The sequence below is a fragment of the Pundamilia nyererei genome, unplaced genomic scaffold (genome assembly GCF_000239375.1).
Source record: "Pundamilia nyererei isolate P.nyererei 1_Seehausen unplaced genomic scaffold, PunNye1.0 scaffold00006, whole genome shotgun sequence".
In the NCBI taxonomy this organism is placed as follows: Eukaryota; Metazoa; Chordata; class Actinopteri; order Cichliformes; family Cichlidae; genus Pundamilia; species Pundamilia nyererei.
The window spans coordinates 1,187,354-1,198,786 of NW_005187407.1; the positions used below are offsets into that span (position 1 = coordinate 1,187,354).

At 37.9% G+C, this 11,433-nt stretch overlaps 1 protein-coding gene across 2 annotated transcripts in view; it reads right to left on the reverse strand.

Moving 5' to 3' along the window:
- grid2 (glutamate receptor, ionotropic, delta 2) overlaps positions 1-11,433 on the reverse strand; it is a 530,237-nt gene that overhangs the window by 299,793 nt on the left and 219,011 nt on the right. The window lies entirely within an intron of this gene.

The window sequence follows — 11,433 nt, forward strand, 5'->3', positions numbered from 1 at the left end:
GTTGCAGATTTGCTGGTGTATTTGGAATCACTGTCCTGTTGTGTTCAGCCAAGCTTTAGTGTTTTGACAGATGGCCTCGCACAGAGAACCTTATAGAAGTTAAAAAATGTTTTGTTTTTGAGAAGAAGTTTGTCTAAAAGACGGGGCAAAGACGGATACATGTGTGCATAACCCAAAACAGCAATATGTGTCTAGACTTCTCTATAAGCATATTTGCATTTTTGTGTTTATTTGCATGTGCAAAGGCAGATGTGCACATATTTGTACTTGGCAACTAGGCTTGCTCTGTTTCTGTGTGTTAATCTCTTTTGAGTGGAGGTTAATAGCACAGAAGGCTGAAAGATGGACCCTTCCAGCATTCAATGGCTGTTTGGCTGCAGCAGTGCATTTTTTTCCCCAAATAAGCGTTTCATCTGCCAAATCATGCAATGACAACTTGTTTCATCATTGCAACCATTATCAGGGAGGAGCCAGATGCATCGGATAGGAAAAAAGCTGTTGTGGCAATTCAAAACGGCTTTGTCAGTTGAGGTTTGTCAAGTCCATTGTTGAGCATGATTTCTTCTCCTGAATATTTAAATTGAGATAAACAATGACGTGCAAGATTTTTGGCTTTATTTCCCTAAGAAGGTTTGTCTGACTATGTCAACAGCTAAATGAATTTAAAATGGGATCAAACTGTCAAACCCAATTATTATATTGTGACACATGCAAAAAAGACTTTGTAATGATACCGGTGCAATGTAAAAATAGAAAAAAACGTTTCTCTGACCAATGATTGTGATCATTTTCTGAATGTGGCCTCGTGTTTATTTCTCTAAACCCCTACTGTCAGGGTAGTGTTAAGCGCTCATTAAGCCCAAAGAAAAATCTTGAAAGAGGAAATGAAAATGCTTCCCTATGGTTTTTTGCTATTTGCCAAAAACAGTGAGTGAACAGTAGTAAGTAGCTTCTGCAGCAACTCAATCAGTGGCTCAGTGTGGGCGTATGCTCTGTGCATGTGTGTTTGGGGTCTTAACAGACTACCATGGTGTAGTGGATGAGCCATACAGGCAGGCCGGATTACTTCTCAATAGGAACACATTTTTGACCCTTGATAGATTATGAACAACCAGGTAGCTTTTGCTTTAATCAGTGTTTATTCACTGTTGTGTTGGTTTTGATTTTTTTTAAATGGTTCCTTGGTCCACAAGCAGTAATTTAACAGATCTTGTGTATTTTCTTTAAGGCTTTCAGACACTGAATGACGACAAGAACAGGCTTAAAATGATTTAAAGTCTAACTGGACCTAACAGCATTTGGAAAAATATATCATTAAGTAAGTGTGCCTCCTGTGGATATAGCCAAATATCACAAACATACATTTCTGATAAAACCCCTGAGAGTGAAGTGGGAAATCATTTGAACTTTTCTGCCATGATCAGCCATGCTTTCAGAAGCTGTTTTGTGTTAAACTTGAAGCATTATGTACTAGTGAATAAGAACTTGTCATTTACCCACCAACAAAAATAGTTTGAGCTCTGCTCAGTATCTTTCAGAAAACATCCCTAAAGAAAGACAGAGAAAACAAACACATAAACCAAGACGTGCATTCACGAAGATGCACGGTCCTACATACATATACACACAGTCACATGTGTATTTGTGCACACTCTGTTCCATGGTGGGATGACAGATCTGGGACAACCAATTGTGAAGTTAAAAGACCCCGTAAGGCACAGTGTCTACCACCCCATATTTAGTGCTGGCGGCTGAACCAGGCCAAGCTCTAAGTAATGATGGCAGCATGTGGCTCACAAGGGGGTGCTTTAAGCTGCTAGAATGTCTGCAGTGCAGTGGTTTGTCCCCACGTACAGTACACATACACACACACATACACAAACTCACGTCACACAGAGGCAAACTCTTAAAAACCTGTGTACTTTCAAACTCCTTTTAAAGTGTATATAAAGAACCTTATGTGCACTTGATAAATACACACAGACACACGAATATAACTGCTTACACATCCACTCACATTTCTCTGTGAAGACATATGACAGACCAGACTGCTTTTAGTGCGTCTTACATTACCATATGGAAACACAAAAGGGGGAGATTCAAAGAAAAATGCTTTCTTGTTCGAATGTTTTACGTGCACGTTGTTGTGTATGTGTCTGAGGGATGGCTGAAATCTCTGTCATTGTGTTTTTCCATTATGTGCTCCTTGTTTAACATTTCTCTGATATTAATGGTATTTTAATAGTATATTCACTTTGCTTTCCCTCTATGGTTCAAAGTAGCAATTAGCTGCACTTTAGAAGAGATTTTTAAAAAATTAAAGTCGTCCTACATAAAGGGATGGGCAGGACAAGGATGCATTAGGTAATGCAAATATCTAAAAATTACTTCAAATTAAAAAGCATGCGAGATAAGGAGCTCTATAGCTGAAAATGCATTTAATCACACACAGAACATGTGCACTGAGAGCTGACTATACTGTATTCTATTGATTATATATGAGTCAATGAGTCAAAGTTTGCAAGTTAAAAGTTTTAATGTCATCCATTATCAGTGGATGTCGCAGGAAGACATAGCACTAAGATAAAAATATATGTGGCCAGTCAAGTGTGTCGCATTCAGATTCAGAACACATATGTATTTTAATTTCAAACAGATTTAAGCCTAGAGTGGAATGCATATAAGTAAGTGCAGCAGCAGCTGGAAAACCCTCCCTCACAAAGATGCACTGCACTCCTTTGGTTACTGCTGACACCCTCCGACCCTCCACCCCTCACTCCGCCTCCGCATACTGCTTTTCTGAAAGCAATCAAGTTAACAGCATGTCACCAGAATAGCAAAGGGGCACAGGTTACAAAAAGACACAAAAAAAGTCAGGCACTGTGTGCTATTACAGAGATCGCTATATGGACGTAGCATTCACTTTGTAGTTGAAGGTCCCATGAAATGGTTCTCAGATTATAATTTCCTTTCACGGTTTGATGTGCTTCTGCATCCCCCAGGGTATAAAGGGGCAGGAAATGCTGGTAGAAGGGCAAAAACCTCAAAGTGGACACTGCAATAAACTTTGTTTCTTTAAGAAATTGAGATTACAGTTTAGACTTCATGTACATTTTCATGTATACATTTAGTACATCCCACCTTGCCTAGCCAAACTGCCATGTACCTCAAGAAAATTTGACTTCCAGGCTCCAGATAGACTGGCTACATTCTTTCTCATTATGATTATGACTGTGGGAGTGTGCTCAAAAATATGCTGACGATTAAAAAAGAAAAATCGTTTTTTATATGTTCAGACTAACAATGAAGACACAGAGTAATTCTAAGCATGACTTATATTTCTTCGAATAACGAGTTAACCCATCCCATGATAAACAACCTCATACATGGATTGTGTGGAAGCATCTAGAACTACTAAAAAAATTTAGTTATAGCTTATGTAATATTGTAAATTCATCCACGTGCACATGATTTTTCTATTTTGATTTTTTTTTTACAGAATGACCCTTTTGCTCTTCTGTATTTTCAGAGTCAAAGTTTATCTGACAAAGTCGGCAGGACAGTCTGGAGCGATAACACCGGGGTGACAAGATAAGGAGAATAGAGGATACAGTGTGACCAGATCTGTCACACTCACACACTATGTTGTCAAGCAACGGCACATAAAAAAGATAACAAAACATGTTAATTTAGTGCTATACCCTGGAGGTAACCACGACACGCAGGTTCACAATACCGAACCTGTACAGTATAACTTTCTTAACCAAGTGGGATAAAAATTTGCGAAAGCGGTGGCTCGAGAATTGTTCGAAATTATATCACATGTTGTTTGAGAGCTGAGGAGCACGAGGGGGCTCGTTGGTGTGCTGTGTGAAGCAGAGAAGAAGTACAACTTGTAGATCAACTCAAGAAAAAAAGAAACTTTCTTAAGAAACTGAAAAAGCATCAACAAGGTCTTAATTGTATGAATGTGTGATGCCTTTTGTATATGTCTGAAATGCTTTTGTTGGTCATGGAGGTGAAAAGGACTATTTAATGAGAGTAACGGGTCGTTGAATGTGTTATAATTTTCTACATGTAATTATAAGTTTATTAATTACTATATGTATCAGTTCTTGCATCAGTTTACACTCATCCACAACCGCAGAAAGCATGGGTTCTTACCAAGGTTACGACACATCAATATTCCAAAGGTGTGCTTTTCATGCTTTCGCTCACTTATTCACACCTCACATCTGTTTTCAGGGCCTAACACCATGCAGTGAAAATCACTTCAGATAATGAGTCAGACAAATCTGCATAGCCTATCAAAGACGTCTTACCAGTGTATGGCTCATTCATATGCATGGGGTTATGGTGAGACATGTGCTGTCATTGGATCTGTCATGCTTAAGCCCGCCTCTGTGATCAGCACTAATAGCTACTGGATGGCTGTTCATTAGTAACTATATAGTAATATTTATATATATAGTAATATAGTAACCATAGTTTTTTTCTGATTGCCTGTGGGGTGTGATTCAAGGCTTTAAACTAAAAGTGGCTTGAAATGATGTCCTCTTGATCTAAACTCCAAAGTGCTTGAACACTACTATTAGTGAGACCACCTCATACAATATACATGAGAGGTATTCCTTGTTTGCAATTTTTGTCCTAATAGAACTGCATACACTGCTACTGCTACTTTCTGCAGCAATTCTCCAAAATCCAAAATGACCAATCTAAGATTCCAAAATTAATTAGAACTTTACATGTAAGCTTAATATTTCCAGTTGATAAGATTTTACTTGCTGCATAGTTCCTACCTTTGAAAATAATCTTTCCCTCTTTCTGTCCTGCTGTGTATTTGTTACTGTCTCAATCTTTGATAAATACATCTTTGATTTATTTAGCTAGCAGTAGAAGTGTGTGTTTGGTAATATTTGTTGATCCATTTGCTATTTACCTACAATTACCTGCAAACCTGCAAAAGGTTTATTCTGTTTAACCCTCTCAGGCTCAAATTAAGTTTTTGTTGCTAATGCACAAAGAATACCTGCAGTGGTACTTTTGAGTAAAGAAAACTCATAAAATATGTATGTGGGGTAATCAGGTTGTTAGCTTTTAACTGTTGCAAATCTGCAACGCCTGCCTTGAGAGGGTTAAGCTAATTCCTCTTCTGTGGCGCAAGCTAAATGCTGGGATATTGCAAGCAACTTTATTTACATCTCCAACACCAACGTATCACAGGGACAGGAAGAAAAAAGGGATGTGCTCAGGGTGTAAGCAGGCATGGGAAATAATTATTTTCTTTTTACTGCATAAGTATCCGCATGCCATCACTGGAAGTAATGCCTTGCTGCAGCACTTGAAAAATTGACTATTCAACCATAATATGCATAAACTGGCTTATCAGATTTAATTACTATAAACTGAAGGTGTTGGAATGTCCTTCCAGTTCTTTCTGGCTCACTCTAACCTGATAATCAGAAGGATTGTGGTTATATTTGTAGCTGTTCTTTAACTTTGCCATTTAAACTACACTTAGAATCACAAAACTGAAAACTTCACTCATTTAACTGAATAAACTTATTCAACCAAATGATGCTTCGCTGCAACAAAATAACAAAGTAAATAGCGACATGTCATTTAATTAAAAAGCAAAAACAAAACAAAACAAACTGTTGATATAAAAAGATAAAAGAAAAAAACAAAAAGAAGAGCTAACGCATGCTGATACACCCACTTTGTTCAATAACTCACTGCAGCTCTTGACTTAACGTGGCATGAGCACTTACAGAAATAACTGAAGAAGGTCAACTAACTGAAAAATGAGCTGAAATTATGACAAGAGAGAAACAACTAGCCGTCAGAGAAGTGTGACAGACAGCTGCGGTTTTTGTTATCTCTCTTTATTACATTTGCGTTTGAGTGTATCTTTCCAGCTTGAATATTCTGTGATTTTGAACATATCATATCACTAAAATAGGTGTAGACATATTTATATGGTGTAACATCAGATAATTACAGAAAATTAGCATATCTCACATGGTGATGTTTAGTGACCTACCTTTGAAACAGTCTTGTAAAATCCTGTAAATGCTTTGTTGCTATGCATATAAAGTTTAACAAAAGTGGCAAATGAAGCGATAACTATACATTTTCTACACTCCTCATTTCTACCTGAAGAAGGAGTTATAGTCACTTCCAACTAAATAATAACCAAACAATTTCATATTTTATTACTAAACATAGCAAAGATAGTGGATCGGGGGAGGGGGGTTGGAACGTTATCTGAAAATGTAGAAACCACACCTTTAAAATATTACCAAATAGGGACTATGTAACACCGAGGCAAAGAAAATAAAATGATTAAACAATGCAGTACCTTTTTGAGACTAACTATATAATTTTATTAACTGGTATTTTATTTTTGGGGGGGTTAATGGACTGTAATTCTAGTTTATACCATTGTGGTCAAAACTTGATATACTGTCTCCAGGAGCCTGAAACCATCCATATTTAATACAGCGCCAAATCACAACAACAATCACCTCAAGGCGGTTTATATTGTAAGGTAGACCCTACAATAGTACATACAGAGAAATTCCCAACAATCATATGACCCACTATGAGGAAGCACTTTGGCGACAGTGGAAGAAGGAAAAACTCCCTTTTAATAGGAAGAAACCTTCGGCAGAACTCGGGGAGGGGCGGTCATCTGAGTGACTGGTTGGGGTGATAAATGAATAATAGAGATCAAACTTGCTCACTCGCCTTCAAGCGAGCCAAGCGTATCTTTCAAGCTGGGGTCGTCTACAAGAGGCCTGAAGCTCCTCCACAGTACTTTTGCTGTTCTTAGGACTTCTGGACATCACCAAGTGCTTTGATTGCCACAGGAGACCACTGCTGCATTCACCCTTCACATCTTTTTGAGCTCCTCTCTTAGTCCTTGGTATTTCTCGAGTTTCTTCACCCTGATGCTGTTATTGCAACAGCCAAATGCATTCAAAGGAGCTTACAAAGAAGCCAAATGCATGTTTACCTAATCTTTTATGCAGCTAACACTACCCTTTAAGCGGCTATGACCACCCAATGCATTTTCGTCAAACTAAATATGAGCTAACTGATTTCACAAAAAAGATATACACTTTACTCTTCCTCAGTCTTCGTGGAGAATTATCGTTCTCTATCTCTGTCCCGTTTTTATCTTCCCTTTCATCTTTCCTCTTCGTTCTTAAAGAATAAACGTGGCTCCATTTCATGTCAGCACTTTTACTGCTCAGTTCAGGGTTGATACCTGTCGCAAGATGGACTGATAGCTATAGGAAACAAAACATGGTGGCCGATCAAAGGATCCACAAGTTCAAAGCAGCTCTTCTCAGGTGAACGAATTTATGTGTGCCTCTTCACAAAGGCTCAAATTACTCTTTGCCCACAATTGTTCCTTATCTTGCTGCCTCTGTCACTTTAGTCACACTTGTCTGCCCTCATCTTTGCTTATTCTAGCTGTAAGCACAGGCTTGTGCTTTTTTTTCTCCAAACACAGGCTGCCTATGCCTTTGCTGATTTATTTTCTTTTATTATCAATTTTACCTTTTCTCTACCTGTCTTTATTCCCATCAAACTCTCGTAAATGTTCAGATGTTTTATAGAATCATGTGGCTCAGTGGCTGATAAGCAGTAATTAAAGTGTTGTGATACAGTGATAGCAGAGGATTGAGAATCAGGTCAATTAAAAACCAATTACTAGGTACATAGTAGACCTTTTACAGGACACAGAGGGTGCACCGATGATGTGCATCTGAGAGAAGATCAGAATAAAAAAGAGATAAAGTTAAAAATCGTGAAGCCTGATAGAAATATAGAAATGTTGATGTTTACAAGAATGAGAAAAGAGTAATATAATATAGTATGAGTGTACATTATGTATGTACATTAAGTTATAGAAGTGCTGCATAGTTTATCCCCCCCCCCCCTTTCTTTTTAAACATAATCTTTATTAGCCGTTTGTTTTAGTGAATGCCTCAGAGTTTAATATTTCACCAGGTGGGACTCATTTCAACATTTCTGAGTCACGTTGCTGGTCACTGGCAATAGTTTTGTTGTTAAGATAACACATTTTTTCTTGGTAAAACACCACAAGATTTGGAAAACTCTGATTTGGACAGATGGAAAAATGTAAAATTTACCATTTAGTGACATTACACTTATTCCAGTATGTTGTTCCCTTCTATCAACCCATTATGGAGGGAACTACGTACTCTAACTCCTGTATAGCAAATGCCAACTTAATCGTCAACTGTCTTAATAACAAAGACTTGTAATGTGATTACAGCAATGCCATTTCACAGCCAAATTGATCACAACAACATCCCAAAGTAAGATGTGTTCAGTTCAGCTGTCTCAACAAAACAGTTTCTCCAGCCGACTGTGCCACTAATCTTCAGCTTTGGAGTACTGCAATGGTGATCTTTTGTGCTTTGAAATAATCCAGCAATGTTACACATGTGTATCCTTTGTATTTCTGGGGTTTCTGAACATTTTGCTGCTTGACCCTGAACTCTCCCTATGCAGCTACAGAAACGGGATACAGGGGAATCTCCCGTTTTAGGTTTAGAAACCCTCTTCTACACTCCTCTCTTTTACTTTTCATTCATAAAAAAATGTGCGGCTGCATATTTTTAATGAATGTATGAAAACTGATACACATTACAGCAAACATAACAACCTCTTTTCTTTCATATTTTATTCCCATCTGTTGAGAAACTGAGCAAGTGGGACAATTTATTATTTAACTGGTGGAAAAATAACAAATAAATACAATTTTAAAAAACGTGCTTATACATTAGTTCTGTTCCAGATCTGTGACTGGTTGAGGGTGTAACCAGTCTCTTGACTTATGGCAACTGCAGTAGGCTCTGAATGAATCTGAACTGGGTAAGCAGCAGAAAATGCATGGATGGGTGGATCGATGTGTGGATGAATAATATATTTTTTTACAAATTCCTATTTTTATTATTTAAACGTTTTATTATTAAACATCCCCATCCAATTTGTGGGTGAGCAATGGTTAAGGCTAATGTGATCAGCGACACGCACTGAACCCAAGATTCATGCAGTTAACCAGATTCATAGCACACACCTCTTTCTGATGCAGTACAAAAATAATAATAATTAATAATTCACAGTGTGGGGAAAGAAAAACAATTACTTCAAGTATGCAATTAAGACAAAGAAGGTATAGAAACAGCACCTCTGCATAGCAGTGAGGTATTCAGACCATGAGAAGGAATAAGATAATTATATATCTAGAATTAAATAATGAAAAAAATCTGTAGATTATTCATTTTTATAGTCCTCAAAGTCATCTCAGCACAGTGTCTCACCCTCCTGCCATGCACACGCTGTTAAGAGTGAGGGAATCTGAAATATACTTGTGATTATCTTTGAAGTTACTTTACGTAACAGAATTTAAAAGCCACAAAGGCACAATTGTATCAAGAAACACTGCATATTTGGTTCACATGGCACTGTCTTCATTTTACTTTTTTAATTCTTTAATAAATACTGCAATGGCACATTTCTGCCTAAGAAAGATGTTAAGGCCATCAGGAATACTGTCATGCTATCAGCAGAATCTTAAACCAACAGTATTTATAGCACCTAAATCTTTTATCTAAGACTTACTCTTCAACCTATGCAAAGAGATTTTTTTAGTAAGATCTCTCAAATTAACATCGTAAACCTTTCCAGCTTTGCCCAAAAATAAGAATTTGTTTGGGACCATCTCGTACATTGTGAAAGATGAAAAAAACTTTTCATTCCCTCTACTTCTTCTTTCCCTTTTTTACTCCTTTCTGCAAAGTCTACCTGATGCATGAGCACCTGCTTTGTAGCTGACATTTAAAAAACATCTCAGAACACTGCCAAGTCTGATCACAGATTCAATCTTCACAGTAACCATTGGGTCAGAGCTTAGACCCCTGTGTCGCTTATCTTATCTCAGTTTTTGCTATTTTAATTATACACTGACATTTACTTTTACAGGTTGTACATGGTGGTGCAGCTAATAAATAATTAAATGTTGAGGCTGGGAGTTGTATCAACTTTTTTTAGTTATATTAATATATTTTCAAATGAGACATAGAGGCAATAATGTTTGTGTTTATTGATGCTGCATTATGTAATTCATTTTTCCCGCCCAACTCCTTGCCGCAGTTTGTATGTTTCCTTCTTAATGCTCTCCACAACGAGCTAAGTCCCAACCCCATTCTCCCTCTCCATCTACTAAATCATAGAAAATGTTAATGTCTCCTGGCAGAGAAGCTGACTGCTTTGAGTGATGTGTGCTGAAATGTAGTCTTTTTTATGTTTATAAGACCTCACATGATGATTTGGTTTACATCTGAATCCAGTAAAAAGAAAAAAATGGGCGACATTGTGCAGTTCTAGCCCATGAGAACATGCATGAATGCAAGCATAGCAGTGTCTCACATGCAGGTGTTAACACTAACACACATTCACTGGTGTTCAAATGAAGCCCACAACCCTGAAAACTGTACACAAAATAACTAAAGGATGTTAGTAAAAGGGAAGTGGCTGTGTATGAGCAACATGGCTCTGGCCCCTGTCAGTCATAAAGTATGATCTGCCTGTCTGCTTCTTTCTCGAGGGATGTGAGCTGTCAGTCCAGGTCTGCATGACTACAATATGGGACAATTTTATATCCATTCATCTACATAATAAGGGTACAGAGAGACACAAACACACATGCACTTGTATATGAATACAAATGTATTCAATCCCATTATAAGGAAGCAAGAATAATCAGACGCACACAAGAACACCTGCAACCTCTCCATCTCCGTGGCTCGACCAGAAACCTTCCAACTCATTTAAATATACACAAACTTACACACACACGCTGAAGTAGGTGGACACACAAACAAAGGGGAATAAATGGTAATCAGATTGTGATTATGGGCTTCTGTGAAACTACAGAGACAATGGCCAAGGTGGGCCAGTGTTCTCCCCACTATTTGTGCAGCTAATACCTGTTATAATATAGCCCGCCAAATAAAAACACATTTACACCCTTTTCAAAATAAAATTAGCCAAAGTATCAAACAAAACCTGAAAAATAAGCTGAAGGACTCATTTCCCATTGCCAGGGCCCTATTTCAGGAAGCCGGTTTAGAAAACTCAGAGTGAAAAACGATACTCAGGGTTGAGTAACCCCGAACTGTCCAACTCGGAATATTCGGTTTCAGAAAGGCTGATAACAATTAGTTCAATCAACGCGGAGTTGCTTTAACCCCAAATTAAGCGCGCGCATGAGGATACATAAAGCCCTGATTAGTGGAGCACAGATTAAGCGAGTCACCATGGAGACGGAGGGAAAGAAGGCGCGGTCAATGTATTTTACAGCGCTTGAGGCCGAAATTCTGATGGCAG